This window comes from Panthera pardus, unplaced genomic scaffold (genome assembly GCF_024362965.1).
Source record: "Panthera pardus isolate Hobbes unplaced genomic scaffold, ASM2436296v1 HiC_scaffold_10, whole genome shotgun sequence".
Lineage (NCBI taxonomy): Eukaryota > Metazoa > Chordata > Mammalia > Carnivora > Felidae > Panthera > Panthera pardus.
In genome coordinates, this window is record NW_026526655.1 from 107,817,170 (window position 1) to 107,838,431 (window position 21,262).

Consider the following 21,262-nt stretch of genomic DNA (forward strand, 5'->3'; position numbering starts at 1 on the left):
TGTATATGGCTAGGTTATGTATTTTGTTTCATCAGTTAAGCATCATGTAAGTTTTTGACCAAAATAACAGATGTACGTATGTGGGAAATCATAACAGTTATACCATGAGCTAGGAGATTATAGGGAACACATTGCAAAGCAGAAAACTGCTTTCTGGCCTTGCTGAAAACAGTGGCCACACTTCGCTTATCTAGTTCATGTCTACGGAGGGGGCACTCACTTTACTTATCTAGTTCATGCATATCTAGGGGGTTAGGTCCTACCTATACTCATAAATTCCTTAGACCAGGTTTTATCCCATGGAATATTTTACCCTGTCTTAACTTGTTATTCTGCATGTTTTCTACACATTCTTACTGGCACATAGCCCACTGACATACTGCTCATTGTTTCCCTAAATGTGTGCTCAATAAATATGGGAGCTTGTAAGCAGCTCAGAGGACTTCGCTTAGCATCCTTCTCACCTCTCTTGACTTGCATGAAGTCTTGGGTAATCCTTTCTGCCATCCTTGGCTTTGCTGGACAAAGCAGAAAACAGAACCCACATACATAAGTTGTCTTTTAAAATTGCTTAGATATTATTAAACTCTGTTCTCTCTTTTTCATTTCCAATCCTAATTTTGGCTCTCAGCCTTCCTTTCTTACTCTTAAATTAAAAATTTCCTTATTTTATGGAATAAATTTGACATGTAACGTTACATAAGTTTAAATCCTATGGCATGTTACTTTGATTCGTTTATTTATTATAATGTGACAATTATCACTTAGACTTTTATTTTGATAAAATGATGCTTTGCTTTCATTTTTGCCCCTTCTGAACTATAAATGGACTTAACACTGAGATTTTTTAAGAGGCAAATGTTTTATATCAGTTCCTCGAGCAATTCTTTAAAAACAATTTTTTTTTAAATCTTTATTTATGTTTGAGAGAGAGACAGAGTGTGAGCAGGGGAAGGGCAGAGAGAGAGGGAGACACATAATCCGAAGCAGGCTTCAGGCCCTGAGCTGTCAGCACAGAGCCCAATGCAGGGCTCGAACCCACGAACTGTGAGATCATGACCTGAGCTGAAGTCAGACGCTCAACCGACTGAGCCACCCAGGCGCCCCCTTGAGCAATTCTTAAACACTTTTTGATTCACTGCAAGGTACAAGTGACATTATGTACAAAGCATTTATGAAGCATTCCTGATGGACTTCTTCTCATTGTCCCCAAACATTTTGTATTGTAAGCCAGCAGTAGTTAACTACTGTGTGATTCCTCAAGCTTCCCTTCATTTGTACACTATTAGCCTTACTGAATTTGGACACTCTTCCCTTTTTTTTCATATGAATAATTCTTACCCATGCCTTACCACAGCTGCAATACTCATGGTAAAACCTGTTAACCCATAAACTTTGGGTTGATTAACTCTATATTGTCTTAATTCTAGATCTTAGAGAACCTTTGTTTAGTTCTCTCTAGGCCTGACATCCAGCGGGTGAACCCTGGAAAAGGCACACACATCAATGGAAAATTATTGAGAGAATTCCATACCATGTGGTACACAGCTATTTCCACAAGCCATACTAGTGACCCACCATGACAACTTAGTCCGCCCTGACCAAGTGAGAGAGGCCATCTCCTTTCCTAAGATATGTCACACTGTCTACAAATCCAACTAACTGGCCTAACGTCCTTTCTTTATGACACAACTGGCAGTCATTCTCTATGGTCAGTACCTGTGCCCTGCTGCTAATTATTTTATCTTCCCTGTCTCTACCATAGCATTTAGGACACTTCATGAAAGCAATTTCTTAATCTTCTCAAAGTAGCTGTAAGTACTCTGAAGAAAGGAACATTATCAAATTCATCATTTTATGACCTGCATCTAGAAACAAGCATAGCAAAATTTGGTAATTAATGAATGTTTTATTAGTAATTAAATAAATGAAAGAATGAATTAATAAAATTGATGTATAGTACAGCTCTCAAAATGCTAGCTCCACTGAAAAGCCTTTTGCCAAAATACCATCATACAAAGTTGCACAGAACAAAGTTTATGCTTATCTTAAAGCAGACACCTGGTTATTTATTTATTTATTTATTTACTGTGGCTACACACACACACACACACGCACATACACACACACATATAATAATTATATATATATATAATTCGAATTCCTAGTTAAGCAAAATGGAAAAAAGTGCCTTATATCAGTCCTTCAAATAACCCCCAGCCAGGATGGAGCAAATGTTGAAATAATTTTTAAGTGAGGTGTGCTCTGCTTCCTCAGCAATCTGAGAAGGTCCCACACTGGGAATACAGGCTGCCCAAGATTTAAGGAAGACTGTGTAAACTGGATGGAACAGAGCAAGCGAGTGGAATGGCACCAGGCTTTCCACCCATTTTCATGTTGCCCTTTTCTTGATGTAGCATTCATTTGGATGCTGTAAACCTTTGTGTATTTTCCAAAGCTCTGACAAAATTGGTTCACAGTTTCTGCTTGTGTTTTAGTGTTTCTGCGGGGGTGGGGTGGGTGAGAGCTTTGAAGTGACTGTTCTGCCATTTTGTTGATGTCACGGCAGACACCATAGTTACTATTTATGAAATACACAACCACTGCTTTACACACCGGGCTCCATTCTTCATTACCATCATTATTATGGTTTACCAGTTGTATTATACTTTATATTTATTAAGAAACTCAAAATCATTGGGAGACATTACTTCATATTATACACTGGTAGCTCTACACAGTCTATGAAGATAATGTTTCAGAGAATCTGTGAAGAAATCTTCAGGAAAGGACAGATGATGGTATCGACCATGGCCAGTCATCTCAATTACCATAGGCCATTGATTAGAGATGAATGAGCACATATGGTGCACACTAAGAACACCTCCATGGAATTAAATTCTGCCAATTCTCAAAAGCACAGCACAAATATTTTATATTATGATGTAATATATAAATCCTTGAGAATAAGTAGATAATTTGAACTGAATATTTACCCATACATAAAAATATGATATTTGAATTATTTACAGCATGACTTCATAGTCAAAATGGTCTACGAATATTTATTTGTTGCCCATTTGTGGAAACAAGTTGTTGTAGACACCGCCATGGATAAGAGTTTTCAGGATATTCATTTCTATCTTGTTTCACTATTTCTTGAAAGGTATCAAGAAGAAAGTGCTAAATTGGAAGCTGTTATTCCCCAATCTTCTTTAAGCCTCAAGAGGCCAGGGTTATTTCTATCTTGCACATTGTTAAATCGCCAGCGTCATGCTGAGGCATATCAAAGACACTTAAGGAGTATTTGTTACATGGATTGATGGATGAATGAATAAAAGAATAAAGTACTAAAGAACTAATTTTTTATCAAATTTTAACAATCACTTGTCTGCTGGAGTGACTGATTAGAATCCAGAAGAGTCCCACACTTGGAACAAGTTTGTACTTGCCAGCCGGTTTCAGGGACTGAAATGGCAGAAGGTAGTTCAAGTGCCTAAGTTATAGAGAAGAGTTTAGAGATATCTTCCCTCAGGCATGTGGCACCTCTCCCAAATATGAAGTCCCACATAAGAATGGAAGACAGCAGGAAAACAGAAAAAAAAAAAAAACATCAGAGGTATTTCTCTTTCAGCTTAAGAAAACTGAAGTCTAGGGCATCTGTGTGGCTCAGTTGGTTAAGGGTCTGACTCTTGATTTTGGCTCAGGTCTTGATCTCATGATTTATGAGAATGGGCTCCGCTTCAGGCGTTGCACTGAGATTGTGGAGTCGGCTTGGGATCCTTTCTCTCCTTTTCTCTCTTCCCCTCCCTCCACTCACATGCATGCTCTCTCTTTCTCTCTCTCTCTCTTTCTCAAAACGAAAAGTAAACATTTTTAAAAAAGAAAAGAAAACTGAAGGCTGTACAGAAAGCCCATCATTCCAATATTTCAATCACTGAAGAATTAATGTAGGGAACGAGAGGAAAAGAAGAACCCCTCAAGGTCTTCAAGAAGCCTGTGGCATCTGCCATGTGCATTTCAAAGTCTTTGGAAGGAGAAATAAAGATGTAAGAGATCACCAGAGGCACAGAAAAAAGTGGACCAAGCTGGAAAACAAATAGATCAGTGATACAAAAGCCTGGCAGCCATATATAAATATATAGCAGTTCTCTGAAATGATTATAAGGAAAAAAAAATAACTAATATAATAAAATATAAGGGTAACATTCATGAAAATATGGGACATTTCAGTAGAATCACAAAAATGAGAAGAGTCCCAATAGAAATGCTAGAAATGAAAACACAATATCATGAATAAATGATTTGTGCTTAATAGCAGATTGAAGGCAACAGAAGGAAGAATCAGTGACTATGAAGACAGATAAAAAAGACAATACCCGAACTGAAACAAAGAACAAACCATGGAACAAAATGGAACAGAAAATCTGAGATCTAAGGTTTAGTACCAAACAGTATAAGTGTATGTATACTTGGAATCTCCCCTCAAAAAAGAAGGGAGAGGGGCGCCTGGGTGGCTCAGTCCATTAAGTGTCCCACTTCGACTCATGATCTCATGGTTCGTGAGTTGGTGTCCCACATTAGGCTGTGTGTTGACAGCTCAGAGCCTGGAGCCTGTTTCAGATTCTGTGTCTCCCTCTCTCTCTGCCCCTTTGCTGTTCACGCTCTATCTCTGTCTCTCTGTCTCTCTGTCTCTCTCTGAAAAATAAACATTAAAAAAATTTAAAAAAAAAGAGAGAGAAGGGAGACAATGGGCAGAAATAAAATTTGAAGAGATTTCCTTTCTAAAGTGGATTAAAAAAAATCCACCCACAGATTCAAGGAGTTCTGTAAACCCCCAAAGTATAAATGCAATAGAAAACCATACATAGACACACCATTATAAAAATGTTGTAAAGTAAAGGTTCAGAACAGATATTAAATGCTTTCAAAAAAAAAATACCGGTTCTTACAAGAAAATGATGACTTCTCATAAGAAACAAAGGTGGTTAGAAGATAAACAAAATATTGAAGGTAATAAATAAGACATTGAAAAAACTGTCAAAGTAGAATTTTGTATCTGCTTAAAATAGTTTTCAAAACTGAAAATAGTCATTTTTATGTAGTCACAATGTGAAAGAATTTTTTTCAAGCAGACTTGTACAACTCAAAATGCTAACAACAACAACAAAAATTTAGTGTGAAAGAAATAATACCAGGAAAATCCAGCTACTCAGGAAGAAATAAGGAACAACAGAAACAATGAATGTATTGTTAAATATGAAATATCCTTTTATAATTGTCTCCCTATATTTTAAAATACTATTGAGTAAATAAGGTAAGAATAATAAAAGATACAGTAGAGTTTATGGCATAGTTATAGAAATAAACTTTAAGGCAATGAAAGTAAAAGTATGAAGGGGGTCTACAAGTTTACATTTCCTGTAAGTTTTTACATTGTCCATAAGGTAGTGAATTATTTAAAGACATACTTCCATAACTTGAAGATAAGAATTATAATTTCTAGAGCAACCAATGAAGAAATAATGCAAAAAAAATAATAAATTGAAAATGGATCTTTTACCCAACACATAGCAGGAAAGGGAGAGCAAACAAACAGAAAAAAGGGGTAAATATAAAATAAATGCAAACACAAAAACTATTAACACAATTGGACCAATACTTGTATTAAATGTGATTAGATTATGCACAAATTAAAAAGGCAGAGATTATCAACTGGATTAAAAATAACTAAAATAACGGAGAAAACAAATCAAAATAAAAAGGCAAAAGACCAAATTATGTATTGTTTGTAAGAAAATTTAAAAGTAAAGACCCAGTAGGTAGAAAGAATAAAGCTGATGAAAGTTCTATCGTATAAACATAAAAATAAATAAATAACACAGAAAGATTTCAAGAAAACATAATTATGAGTTAAAGAACATTTTATAATGGAAAATATTAATTACTCAAAAATATGTATAATACTATATGTGCTTGCAAATTATTAAATAAACATTGGTAGATTTTAAGATAGAAAGCAACAAATCCACCCACAATCATAGCTAAGGTTTTGATGCATATTTCTCAGTAAATAAAAATCAAAGAAGGGGCACACGGATGGCTCAGTCAGTTAAGCCTCTGACTCTTGATTTAAGCTCAAATCATGATATCACAGTCGTGAGATCAAATCCTGCATGGGTCTCTGCCCTGGGCATGGAGCCTGCTTGGGATTCTTTCTCTCCCTCTCTTTCTGCCATTTCCCCACTAGCATGTGCACACACACACTCTCTCTCTCTCTCTCTCTCTCAAAACAAATAACTAAACATTTTTTTTAAATAATAAAAATAGGGGTGCCTGGGTGGCTCAGTCAGTTGAATCTGAATTCAGCTCTGATCATGATGTCATGTTTCACGAGTTTGAGCCCCACGTTGGACTCTGGGAGGACAGCTCGGAGCCTAGAGCCTCTTTCAGATTCTGACTCTCTCTCTCTGCCCTTCACCTCCACCTTTCTCTCTCTCTCTCTCTCAAAATAAGTAAACATTAAAAAATAATAAAATGAATTAAAAAATCAAAGGAACAAAACTCAGTAGAAATATAGAAGATGAAAACAATAGAATCAACAAACTTGACTTAGCCAATAATTATACAAGACTATAATGCACAGTATTATCAAGTGCACATTCGGTGTTCATGAAGATTGACTATATTCTGGGTCAAAAGTAAGAATCAATAAATACTAAGAAATTGAAATCATGCAAAACATAGTTTCTGACTCACAGCAATATTACATTAGCAATAAATATCAATAAGATATGTTAAATTTCACAAATGTATGTGAACAAAATTTCTAAATAATTCCTATGTGGAAAAAGAAATGGTGAAGAAAACAGACAAGGTATTTTGAACTGATGGACAATACAAACCTAATTTATCACAGCTTATGGGATGTAGTTTAGTGCGTAGGGAGATGTTTACAGCTGTAAATATTATATTGAAAAGGAGAAATGCTTAAAATTTATTAACTAAATTTACAACTTAAAAAAAGGAGAGCAGTATAGTTCATATTACTCTAAAAGTTCACATTCCCTTTTCCTCTAAGGTAAGTAGAAGGGAGGAAATATTAAAAACAAAAGTAGAAATCAATGTAATAAACAACAAACAGTAGACCAAAATGTTTTTGATTCTTTGAAAAGATTAATAAACTTGGCATAACCCAATGATACAGATGTAGGTAAAAATATATTACATGCAAATTATCAAGAACAAGAATAAAGGAGGAGCATTATTATAAGTACTATTTAATAAAATGATAATAAAAACATTAGAAGCAAGTTCATGCTAGTGAAAAAGGTAATTTATAGAAAAAAGGACAAATTCCTAACACAAACAAAGCACATTAACTACCAAAAACTGGCACAATACAACAAAAAAGAGAAACTAAGAAAGCTCATGTCTACTGAAGGCACTGGTTTTGCAATAAACATTTCCTAAAGAAAATTTCTGATACTAATAGTCTTTTCTGGTGAATTCTACCAAAACTTGAAGACTAAAGAATAAATTTATGCAATCCTTTTAAGATTATAAGAGAGAATTGCACACTTAATTTGTTTATAAGGCAAGTCATATGATAATCAACTTTTTAAAGAGCCAAATTTGGACACTGTCATAACAAAAAAAAAAAAATATATATATATATATATATATATATATATATAAATGATCATACATACATATTTTATTAATTTGTATTAAAAATAATATTGTAATTTATTGGAAATTATGTGTTGTTCTATTTATTTTTTGTTATACAAATGCTGTTATTGAAACAAAACAACCGTCTTGACAGATACCAGTGGCAGCTACTAGTAAATAATGATAGGATTAACTAAACAAATAAAACATGTGGAAAAACATTGGATAAAATATTGTATGCTGGTTTTTAACCCTTATTTTGACATTTCAAATGATCTCTAACACTTATTTTAACATTTATTTTCTTTATGTTTTAATTTTTCATTGAGTATTTAAATTCTGTATGCTGTATCATTACATATTCTTAAGCTACAAAAATGACTTTTAAAGGGAGGATACAATTGTAATAGGACTATATAAACAGATATTACCTATTTAATAATATAACAATATTGACCTTTTTTTTTTTTTTTTTTTTTTTTTTTTTTGAGACGGACAGAGAAGGTGCAAGTGAATGAGGGGCAGAGAGAGGGAAAGAATCCCACAAGAGGCCGAGAGAGAGATTGAGAGAGAGAGAGAGAGAGAGAAGCAGTGCTCACCCAAAGCAGGGCTGGTGCTCACCTGATGCAGGGCTCAAACTTACCCAAAGTGGAGCAGGAGCTCACCCCATGCGGGACTAGAACTCATGAACCATGAGATCATGATCTGAGCTGGTCAGATGATTAACCTATCGAGACACCCAGGTGCTCCAATATTGAACTGTTTTATTTTTGTCCCACGATACTGTAGGTTATTTGTTCTGTTTCCCTTTCTAATAATGCTATTTTGAATTGTCAGTAAAATTTAAGAAATTCTTTTCTTACATGGAATGGTATAATTGAATACAGTTAAACATGAACGTCTCTGGCTCGCAATTCTTCCTTTATCAAGCCTTCCTTATGATAATTCCTGTTGTCAGGTCACGTAATGTTCAATATGCTCTCAATAAGCGTTCAAGCATGGATCACTTCAGAAATTACCACCAACAGCAGTTTTTAGGCTTGTGGAATTAGTTGTGCAGATTTTCAAATATGTCCACTACACCATACTTGTTTTGGTATATCATCTGTTTGTTATCAGGTCCTTTGCAACTATACATTCATCATATATTTTATCCACGTCTAAGATGTCCATCAATTAGAAACACACTAAAAAACATTAGATGGTAGAGGTTGAATTTGTTTCTCAGGTAAACACTTCTTAAAGTGAAGAGATCATTTGAAATTCTGAAGCTGACGTTGGAAACTGAGTTACAGTTTTAATAAAGAAACTTAAGAAAGTCCTGTTTAATGTGGCTGCCCTTTTCCTGAGATTTTTTTTTTCTGCATGTCTTGTTTTTTAATAGCTACAGAGTATTTTTAAATCTATCTTATTTACTTTGAGAAAGAGAAAGAAAGCACACAGCAGGGGTGAAAGACCGAGCCAGAGAGAGAAACCCAAGCAGGATCCACACTGTCAGCGTGGAGCCTGATGTGGGGCTTGAATTCACAAGCTGTGAGATCATGACCTGAGTTGCAATCAAGAATTGGATGCTTAACCGACTAAGCCACCCAGGTGCACCTCCTGAGACATATTTTTTAGTTCAGAAACAGTTTTGTTTCCAAAAAAATGAAGTTTTTAAAAATTCTTTCTGTTTTTGTCACTATCTGCACAGAACCTTGAACAACTCAGGTGCAGTCAATTCATCCATTTTTATGGTCCAATAGCCTCTTCAATGATCATCACAGAGTTTTGGAAAAAAGAGCATATACATTTCTGCTTACTGTAATATTTTTTCTCCATTCATTTCCTCAATATATTCTCCTTGTCCCACATGTGTAAAATATGATTTCATGGCAAGCCAACATGTTAACATCTTTTCTACGGTTAGCAGGAGTGATATCCATCTCATAAGCTGAGAAAACTCTTTTCTGTTTCTGTAAAGTCCAAAATCTCAGTAAGAGCTTCTGCACATTTTGGGGCAATCAATAAGTAATTAATAGGTAACCAATATGATATTGATATCTGTGTATTGTGCAGTGTGCTCTGCTTTGGTAATTTACCACACTAATCCAGTTGATTTGTCCTCCCAACTATCATATCTGAGGTACTGTTACAATTTTTCCCATTTAATTATTTGAACTTGTAGAAGAATACATGGTCATAATATTCTAAAGGGTCAAAATTATACTAGTACTAAGCTCATGAAAAGCACAATGGTCATATTGCAAAATCAGGTAGACCATCCATACTCACAACTGCAATGCATTTAAGTTCCACACTTAAGTTGCTTCATTCATACAGTTGACCATATTTGGGGGAAAAAACAAACAAACAGTTATAGGGATTACTAGGATATACCATACCATTTTGACTAGAAGCAGTGTACGTTTTGTTCTTACTTTTTTTTTTTTTTTTTTTTTTTATATTGTGTTGCATTTTGTACTTTTTCTATGAACTTCTGCATCCATCACGAACATCTTTTTGCATCTCACTGCGGGGTTTCCATGGACATGGAACTTTCAGTGTTAAAACTGAGAGTCTCAAGAAAGCCATGATACCTGGTCATCTTAGAAGTCCAACAGTGTTACTCACACCTGAGAAATAAACTTTTAAAAAAGATGTACCGCTAAGACTCATGTCCATAGAACAAAAATTCTTGATTAAGTAATAATCATATTCAGTCATTTTAAATGTAATAGTATATTATGACCCAGCAGGATGTATTCTAGAAATGTAATGTTTTCACATTCAAATGTAAATCAGAAGATTTCACCATATTAAAAAAAAAAATTAACGGGGTAAACAATTTCACTTTTGGCTTGCAAAGATTTTAGAAAGTATCACTCTGGTCCTTTTAACAAAAAAGACTGGGGGAAGTTAAACAATTAAATGACTTGTCCTGGACCTTTCAAGACAACTGATGTCACAGGGAAAAACATCATCCAGTAATTTGATTAGACAAGTGAAACTAATGAGATACACTATCTAATATTTGCTCACCAGAAGCAGAAGCAGCTGGAGGAAAAACTGGCAGGAAGAATTGAAGGGTTTTATGATGATTGAAGGAGGTTGAAAGTGGATTAGCTTGGGAGTATGAAACACCCATGGAGCCACAGCCTCAGGGAATTCTCACACCTTTATGAGTTGTCTGTCCAGTTCCAGGATCTCCACCACGCTCTTATGATAAGAAGGACAAGAATGTGGAGAACATCCCCTCCTGGCCTCAGCAGGAAAAGGGAAGAGCAGGTTTTTTTAAACCACATCTAGACTTAACTCTCTAAAGAACTAGTCATTAGGAGGAAGGAATTCACAAGGCAACACACCTGCAAATTTATTCTAGCTGGGGAAGGAAATGTAGTCTCAGCTTCCCTCCTCTCCTGCTTCATGAAAAGAAAATAAAGGAATGTCAGCAGGAACAGAACTTCAAGGAAAGAGATTTGGGATGGTGAGAATGTTGCATTCTGGGAATGAAGTAAAAGACAGAGGGAATAAGCTCTCTACCTGGGAAGGAAAAAACCTGTAAAGGGCAGTCCCAGGCACATGTTCCTTACATGTTGAAGGAAGTTGAAACAAAAGATCATAGAACATGCCCCATCTCCCATGCCTATATCAACAGAAACAAGTTCCTGTAAAATACCAGTAGATAAAATTTGAAAAGCTGCAAAACGTAGAATATCTCTGAAGAGACACGCGAATGCCAAAGAGGGAGGGGGGCAGTAGACACAATAGTTAAAAGCACTGATGCCTAGAGATATAACAAGTTATATATGGCCCAATTCAATAGCTGGTTACCAAAATTTCTCACATTTAAGACTTATTTAACTCAATGACTATTATCCAGTAAAGTGCATCTGGCCTTTAACAAAAAATAACAAGCATGCTAAAAGATCAGAAAAAAAGCACAGTTTAAAAACAAACCATTAGGACAAGATTCAGATCAACACACATTTAGAATAATCAGACAAAGAATTTAAAATAACTATGATTAGTATGTTAGGGGCTTTAAAGGAAAAAATAGACAGCATGTGAAACCAGATGTGTAATATCAGAGAGAAAGAGAAACTTTAGCAAGAATCAAAAGGAAATGTTTCCACTATAATCAGGAACAAGGCTAGGATGTCTCTTTTCAACATTACCTTCCAATGTGGCCAGAATAGCCAACGCAATATTGTCATAGAAGATTTTCTGATAGATATTAAAAAAGTGTTCTAAAGTTTTATTGAACAAGCAAAGAACCTAGAATATTCAACACAATTCTAAAAGAGAACAAATTTAGGGAACACATTTTATTCAACTCAAAAATTTCCATAAAACTTCTGTATCAATACAACATATTATAAAAGAAAAGATACATTGATTAATGAATACACTAGACAGAATTAAACCCACACAAATATAATCAAGAATTTTTAAAAGATGCAAAGGCATTTGAAGAATCATCTTTATTACAATGGTTCCAGAACAAGTATATGCTCATGTATGAAGAAAAAAAAGAAGTTAACTTAGGCACAGATCTTCTACTGTAAACAAAGAATAACTCAAAATGGATCATAGTTGCTAAAAAGTTCTCAACACAAGAACAAAGAATTGTAGTTAGGTGAGGTGATGGAGGTTAATTAAACTTGGATAACCATTTTACAGTATATACATATATCAAATCATTATGTTCACATGTAAAACTGATACAATGTTATTTGTCAATTACCTATCAAGAAAAAGTAGATCCTAGTCCAAAATGTAAACCAGAAACTTTTTAACAGAGGCATAGAAAGATTCGTTTATAATGTTGAATTAGATTGAGATTGCTACCCAAAAGAACTAAAAATAAAGGAAATATTGAAAATAGGACATTCAAAGTTATAGTTTCTACTTATCAAAAGCCATCATAAAAAATTAAGAGACAAACCACAGAATGGGAAAATAATACATGCAATTCCTTTAACTAACAAAGAATCTGTGTCAAGAATGGATAAACAAAACTCCTACAGGGACACCTGGGTGGCTCAGTCAGTTAAGCATCTGGCTTTTTATTTCAGGGCAGGTCATGATCTCATGGCTTCTGAGTTTGAGTCCCACACTTAGCAGAGCAGGACCTGCTTGGGATTCTCTCTCCTTCTCTCTTTGACCCTCCCACACGCATGCTTTCTCTCTCTCTCTAAAAACAAATAAACATTTTAAAAAAGCTCCTACAACTCAATAGGAAAATAGAAAACACAATAACAAAAAAAAAAAAAAAATGAAATGTTTGTATATATATATATCCCACAGAGGAAAACCTATAAAAAGCCACTAAGGATATGAAAAAGTGTATACAATCATTACTTATTGAGAAAATGCAAATTAAAGCCACAATGATATAGCACTACACATCCACCAGAATGTCTAAAATTCAAAAGGCCGGCAATAAGAAACAGTGAACAGCATGGTAGACAAATTGAAACCTTCATTCATTGCATTGGGAAAGATAGAATGGCACCATCATTTTGAGTAATAGTTTGGAAAATAGCTTCTTATAAAGTTAGATATAGTATAACTATAACACTCCACAACTCCACAGTTAGATATTTACCCCAGAGAAATTGAAACAAATTTCCAGGAGAGACTTGCATATTAATGACCCTTATATCAGCTTTACTTTAGGTACTGAAAACTCAACGCACCTTAAGTGTTCATGAATAGGTAAATTGGTAAACAAATTGATATAATTGAGATACAATTGTATACTATTCAGTAATAAACAACAACAACAACAACAACAACAACAACAACAACAACAAAAACCCCTACTGATTAATGTAACAATGTGGATGGATCTCAAAAACATTATACCGAGGAAAATAAGGCATTCATAAAATAATACATAATGCATAATTCTGTTTACATGAAACTCTAAGGAAAAAGTGCAATTCAATTACAGTAACAAAAAGCAGATGGTGATTACCTGATATAGGGGTTGAGAATGATGATCTTTTGCAAAGAGACATATAAGTGCACTCTTGGGATGATATGGGAAATTTTTATTTTTGATGGTGTTCCCACAGATGTATATATTTGTCCAAAGTCATTGAACCCAACACTAATATCTATTTTTTTTTCATTTTATGCTAAATATACTCAATTAAAAATGACTAAATGGATGGGGGAGTTTGGATTACAAAACAGAATGCAAATATTATGAGATTCTGTAAAATCCCAATTATATAATATAATCAAAATTCAAGAGGTTTAGTTAAAAATGTATGGTTTCTTATTTAATCTGTGATAACATGAAGTTAATGTACACTATCAATAATATATGAAATTTACTCCTCAAATCACTTTAGTCTCTTAAAGTTATTTATAACCATTTTCTCCCTCACTTCCACCTTTCAAATATTTTTTAAAAACCTTGCTCTTTTGTAGTAAAGAAACAATTATCTTAAACTTCTCACTGTTTTTATTACATATCAATTTTTGTTCTCTAAGTTTCAAGTGAAATTAATTTTAATAAGTTTATTAGAAAATTAGGCCTAGCATACTTCTATTTTACTACTTGTCACTATCCATATACCTGGCCATTTATTCACCTGGCAAAATCTTATATCCATCCAAGTATCCATCCTTTCATCCATCCACCTATACGCCTATATGCTTATACTATGATGAGTATATTAGCTGATTAACAACAGTTGCAGTTCTCTGCTAGTCAGCAGAAATGAGAAAAATAAAATTTTCTGTACTACCCTTTTGATTTCATAGAGAGTCTTAAATGTGATTTAGATTCCACCAATCGGTTGTAGTTACACTAAATTCTAGACCTTAACTTAGAATAAATCATGTGAAGGGAAAAGCATCTGGACAAGATTTCAATTTGGGACTAAGTTATGTGGGAGAGAGAGGTAGGGTTCAGAGTCATTTTTTTTATTGATACTCATCTGGTCATAAGAGTTTGGTTATGGTTATGTTGGAAGTATCTGTAGTAGTGGCTCCTGATTTACTTTCTTCTTGCTACTGACAAATGCAACAGATCCACTGGCCATTCAATTCTACTGCATGCCTCGATATTTCATTTAGAGTTGTTTCTTCAGGCTTTTAAAAGATTCCCTTTAAAAAATAAGTTTAATGTGTACTTTTGAGACAGAGACAGAGAGAGTGAGAGCAAGTGAGTGGGGGAGGAGCAGAGCAAGAGGGAGACACAGAATCCAAAGCAGGCTCCAGATGCTGAGCTGTTAGTACAAAGCCCAACATGGGCTCAGACTCCTGAGCCATGAGATCATGACCCAAGCCAAAGTCAAACACTTAACCCATTAAGCCTCCTAAGAGTCCATTTTCAAAGATTCTTAATAAATTATCTTTTGCTTAAATGCTCTCAAGTAGATTCTGTTTCCATTATGATAAAGTTACCACATTTGTAATGGTGGGTATTTCTGGGTATTTCTAAATGGTGGCATTTGAAGTAATTTGTTGCTTTTGTCTTCATATTCTTTGTGTCATGTCTTTATTTTTTCTTTTAAGGAACAGATGTCAGTATCATATATTCAATTAAATAATCATTTAGAAATAATGAGTAGGACAGTACGTAAATGTTCCTTTTCCAATCATCCACTCTACTATTGTATATACTCTATTTGACATATTGCATATATGCTTATCTATGTATATACATATGTACACAAACATATGTTTGCATGTATTCATGTACAGACCCACATGCATATATGAATTTTTTCTTTATTATAATGAATTTCTGTAGGTCAAGGGAATTTAACATCATCATCTACTTGTTTCCCCTACCCTGAAACATGGCCTGGAACATAATGAGTATTTAATATATTACTAATCAAACAGAAATAATTATACAGTGATTTTAGGAGGCTTAAAAATCCCTGTTATAAAGTTTGCTTTTTTGCAAAATCATCCTAAACAACAGGAGAATTTAACTCTTTAAAAATTGGTAAAACAAAAACAAAAACAAAAAAAAAGTGTAAATTATCATGATATATTCAAGTTTAAAAGCAAAGGGTAAAATAGTCTGGTTCCAGGGTCAAACATGCAAAAAACTGAGCTCAATGCACACATGTATGAAGACAAAGCCTTCAACAATTCCAGTTTGTAATAACTTTCCTCATTTGCAATCCCCACTTTGTTAACTAAAAACTACTCACTAAACTCATCGTAAATATTAATTTGATTCCAAATTGAGTAAAAGTTCCAAATATAACAGAATCTAGGTGTTGCAATATTAATTTAAATGAGCTAACACTGTAAAATGTCATCAGAAAATAATTGCCTGGTGTTGAGAATTGGCCATTTCACAGTGATACGTAATGGAATCCTTGTCTGGGTAACCAATGTGAGTCATCACATGTTAGCATTGATTCCCTTCATGACACGAGAACAAACAAATCACTATTCTTAGTGCCTCTCCAGGTCAGCAACATCATTTCCTTATTTACTTTCTCAGACACAGATGTCTTAACACCTTAATAAATTGATCAATTACCAAACCCAATAATTTATAGAAGAGATTCTCTTCCTTTATTGTACATTCTTCTTGATTTTACTATAGGTCTTATTATACTTTGTGGCAATTGTCTGTTTAGAAATTTAGAATTTTGCCTCCTTTGGTAGAAACATAATTCTTGGTAAACTAAAAACAAGAACATATATTTTTAACCTATGTAGTTTCAGGGTCAAGCATAATTCTTAAAGCATATTTATGAACTAAGAACAGAACAAGAAAATCCCAAGGATGAAGCAGTTAGAAATGAACCAAAATAGTCAAAATGCACAGTAAAAGATTTATTCAAACTAGCTTATTGGTGTGACTCCTATACGTTAGAATGTGCATCGTTAGAATAGGTAATGCAGTTTACACCCTCTGCTAGATCCTCAAATTCTATCAGACTGCTGTGACACTTACGTGACTGGTGACATTCATTTTAGTGTTTATTTACTTAAGATAACTTCTATTATGGACATCCTATTATATTTATTGATAATCAACATTTTAAAATAAACTGTTTAATTAAAATATAAATGCAGAAAAATGCACATGTCATAAGTATAGAGATGTATAGATTATCACAAGGTAAACACACATAGGGAACCCCATTTAGAACATGACCTCCTTGCCAAAGCCCCCCTTATTTTTTCCACCATTCTCTATGGCCCACTATTTTCTCAGTGTTACACACCATCCTCACTTTTAACACTCTAGACTAATTGTCTATTGTTTAACTCTGCAGAAATGAAATCCTATAACATGTAACTGGTTTCTGGCTTCCTTCACTCAAAATTATGTTGCAGTAGTTAGCATGTGAGTTAGCATAAAACGTTTATTTTCAGTATTATATAAAATTGAAGTTATCAATAGTCATAAATCCCTTATTCACTCTACTATGGATGGATATTCCATTCGTTGCTAGTTTTATGGATGAAATAAATAGCACTACTATGAACATTCTTGTACGTCTTAATTTCCTTCCATTTTTTATTCTGCCTTTTTCTCATCCTTAATCCTTCAATGGGCAGATACACTAATCTAAATTCAGTCTAATTTGTTTAGATTTTTGGATTCCTATTTAAGAAACATTTCCTTATTTTATAGTCAGGAAGGTATTAAACTTTAAAAGTTTCATTGTTTTACCTTTCATATTTGGATTTAAATTCACCTGGAGTTGATTTTTTTTTTTTTGAGTTCATTTTTACATGTGTTATGAAATAGGATCAAGTTTCTTTTTCATTTTTTTCTTTCAATGCAGACCTCAGATTGACTCAGTCTTATTAATTAAATAGCTCATGCTTTCCCCAATGTTTTTACTAAATATGTGAGTTCTGTTTCCAGACAGTTCTATGCCAGTGGTTTAATTTTTTTTTTTAACACTGTGTTAATGCCACACTTCTCACAATGTACCTTTGTAATAAACTGATAGTGTTTATTTTTCAACTTAGTTATGCTTTTTTCTAGATTAAGTTGATTATTCTTCAACTTGGCCAACCTGAATAATTTTTTAAAATGTGCTGATATAAAATTCATATAACATAAAGTAACTGTTTTAGTGTAAACAATTCAGTAACAGTGTCATGGCAAAGTTGTGCAACCACATTTTTATAACTTCAAAGGAAATACTATGTGCACTAAGCAGTTTCTCCCCATTCTTCCCTCACCTAGTCCTCTGTAATCACCAATCTGTGTTCAACCTTTATTGATATATCTATTCTGCATATTTTATAGAAATGTGAAGTTCCTATCAAAATTCTAATGGCCATTTGGCAAAAACAGAAAAGCTGATCTTCAAATTCATATGAAGCCTAAAGAAGTTCTGATTAGCCAAAACAATACTGACGAAGAAGAAAACAGGAATAAATATTCATGATTTTGGATTTGGTAATGGGCTTTTAAATAGGATGATGCCATAAACATGGGCAACAAAAGGAAAATGTAATAAAAAGCTTTCATTTATCAATGATGTTATCAAGAAAGTGAAAAGAACATACTGAATGGGAGAAAATACTTTTTAATGTATATATTTATGAGGTTTAATATCTAAAACATATAAAAATTCCTAAAATTCAGCAAAGAAAACGAAGCCAATTAAAAATAGTCAAAGGCTTGAATAGACATTTCTACAAAGAATGTATACAAATGGCCACACCACTGGGGCGCCTCGGTGGCTCAGTTGGTTGACCTCAGCTCAGGTCATGATCTCGCCAACGATGGGGAGTTGGAGCCACACGTGGGGCTCTGGGCGGACAGCTCAGAGCCTGGAGACTGCTTCGGATTATGTGTCTCCCTCTTGCTCTGCCCCTCCCCTGCTCATGTTATGTGTGTCTTCCTCAAAAATAAATAAACATTAAAAATATATATTTAAAAAATGGCCATACTACTTTGCATCCACTAAGATGGCTAATAATTGAGAGAGAGAAGGAGAGAAGAGAACCCTTGTATATTGCTGGAAGGAATCAGCTGCTGAGGAAAGCAGTTTGGTGATTCCTTGAAGAGTTAAATGTATAATTACCATACGACTGACCTATTCCATTTCTAAATGTATGTCCAAGTGAAGGAAAAGCCAATATTCAAAGAAACACAAGCACATGCATGTTCATACAGGCATTAATTGTGATAGGTAAAGGCAGAAACAGTCCAAATGCCTATTAACTGATGAATAGATAAACAAAATATATATACGTGAATGGAATACATGCATATTTATAAATAGATAGATAGATAGATAGATACATGTATACATAATGGAATATTATTCAGCTATGAAAATACAAAGTATCAGAACAAAGTACTGATACATGCAGCTATTTAGATGAACCTCAAAAACATTACACTGTGAGAAAAGCCAGACACAAAAGATTGTACATTTCACATAAATTTTAACACTAGTTTCCCAAATACCATTTAAAAATATGTTAATATGTGTCTATATACTGAGTTACTATCTTGATTTTTTTACTAGTATTTTTCTACTCCTGAGTTCCTCAATACATAAACATTGAACATATTAAGTCTTTAATATCATTCACTTATGTCATGTGGTTCTGTGTGTGGAAATTTAGAACATCTGTCTTTAGATTTATTTTCAGTACAAACTTTTTGATGCTATAGTAAAGGATAACTTCTTTTTCAGTTTTTGTTGCCTATATTTAAACAGTGAAAAAATTTATATTACCCTTTTATCAGTGATCTTGCTACATTAACTTATTAATTTCAAGATATTACCTGTATATTACTTTGCCTTTTATGTATGAACCCGTTATGCATTGGGTGAAGAGTTACAGTTATTTTTTAAAGAAAAACATTAGCTAAATGTTTCTAAATATCATTGACAAATTATTTCTAAATATACCAAGCGAGTATTGTGATTAATGATGATGAAAAAAAAGGTCAATACAAACACCAGCACATTTCAAAAGTAAAAGTATAAATAAATAGTGAACAAAATTCCATTTACATTGAATCACGTGCAAGTATTTCTACTGCGGGAATCTAAGAGACAGCACTATTGGAGGGGCAATTGTGTAAACTAGGAAAGAAATTCTAAAAATGAAGAAAGGAACTTTGAGTGTAATCAGATTACCAGGAGAGTGAACTTGATTACAACCTGCTACCATGTACTATCTGGTGAGCTCAGAGACGCCTCTGTGTGTCACTTAAAACAACTTAGAACTTATCTATCTATCTATCATCTATCTATCTATCTATCTATCTATCATTTAACCCATCATCTATCTACCTATGTATCTATTATCTATCTTCTATCTATCTAATCTATCTAATCTATCTATCTATATCTATCATCTATTTATCATCTATCATCTATTATCTGTCTGTCATCTATTTATCATCTATGATCTATCTTCTATCTACCTATCTATCTTTCTATCTATTGAAAATCTGAATACCAAAAATAAGCCTCCTGATCTAGTCAACTACACGTTTTGTTTTGTTGTTTGTCTCCAGAAGTTTATTTATTTTCTGAAAACTAAATGGCTCTATAGTATAAATAAGGGTAAAAGTTTGTTCCATCCTTTTCTTGTAACCAATTTCATGATAGCACCACAACTTAGAATTTTAGAAAATTCGGAAGAATTTCTATGAATGTTTTAGGTCTTTGTCCCTCTCCTCATATCGACCGATATTCTTGATAAGTGAGAAAATAGAAGTTGAGCCCATATATACTGTATCTTAATGATTTTGAAAAAAGTGGTTTACTACAAGATAGAGATAAGCCTATTTTTCAGAAAGTCAGATACTGCTGATAAGCTGAGATTGAAATACCCAAAATGGAAATGTCCCATGGACTGTGAATTATCCTGAAGGGTGTGGAAACTTCCCTCGGAAACCCTCACCGACATGACTAATCCTCACCTGAACTGGTATATGTAGTTATGACCTCCTTGGTGCTGCCCCCACACTTTGCTCTTACTTGTATTTACATGCATATCACATCATCAATCTGTTTACCTGTTTGTCTTAGGCCGTGACCTTGAGCAGCAGCAGGGAGAGGATTGTCTTCTGCATTAGTACCCCAGCATCTTTCATAGAGCCTGTAGCAAAGCTCAACAACTCTTTGTGGAGTTAAATGGGACAGAACAGAGACAAAATTCTCTCAGTGAAGTGGACAGTCAAATTTTAAATTGTGAGAAGGAAAGGAATATTCTGCTGATGTGACCTCACAGGGCCGCAAAGCATTTGAGGATAACTGCAGGTCACGACACCTCTACTTGCTGAGATACATAATTTATGAAATCAAAAGGAGAAACTTAGTTATATCCTCAGAGGGATAAAGAGTTTACATATTTTATGAATATAATTTAGATGTGAATGCATTTTTGTAAAAGAGCTTCTCACTTCAAAGATCTGAAATATAAACTCATCGGTAGTTCCTGTTTTTATGAGTAAGTGCATAGAAGTGGCAACTAAACATAGCCTTGTCTGTTACAATGCTTTTAGGTACAGTTGATACAAAATTAGACTCACTCCCAATCACGTTAGCTGAAGTCCACAGGTAAATAGAGAGAAGACCTCACTGACTCAGATAGTGTCCTCTGGACAGTGACACTCACCCTTTCT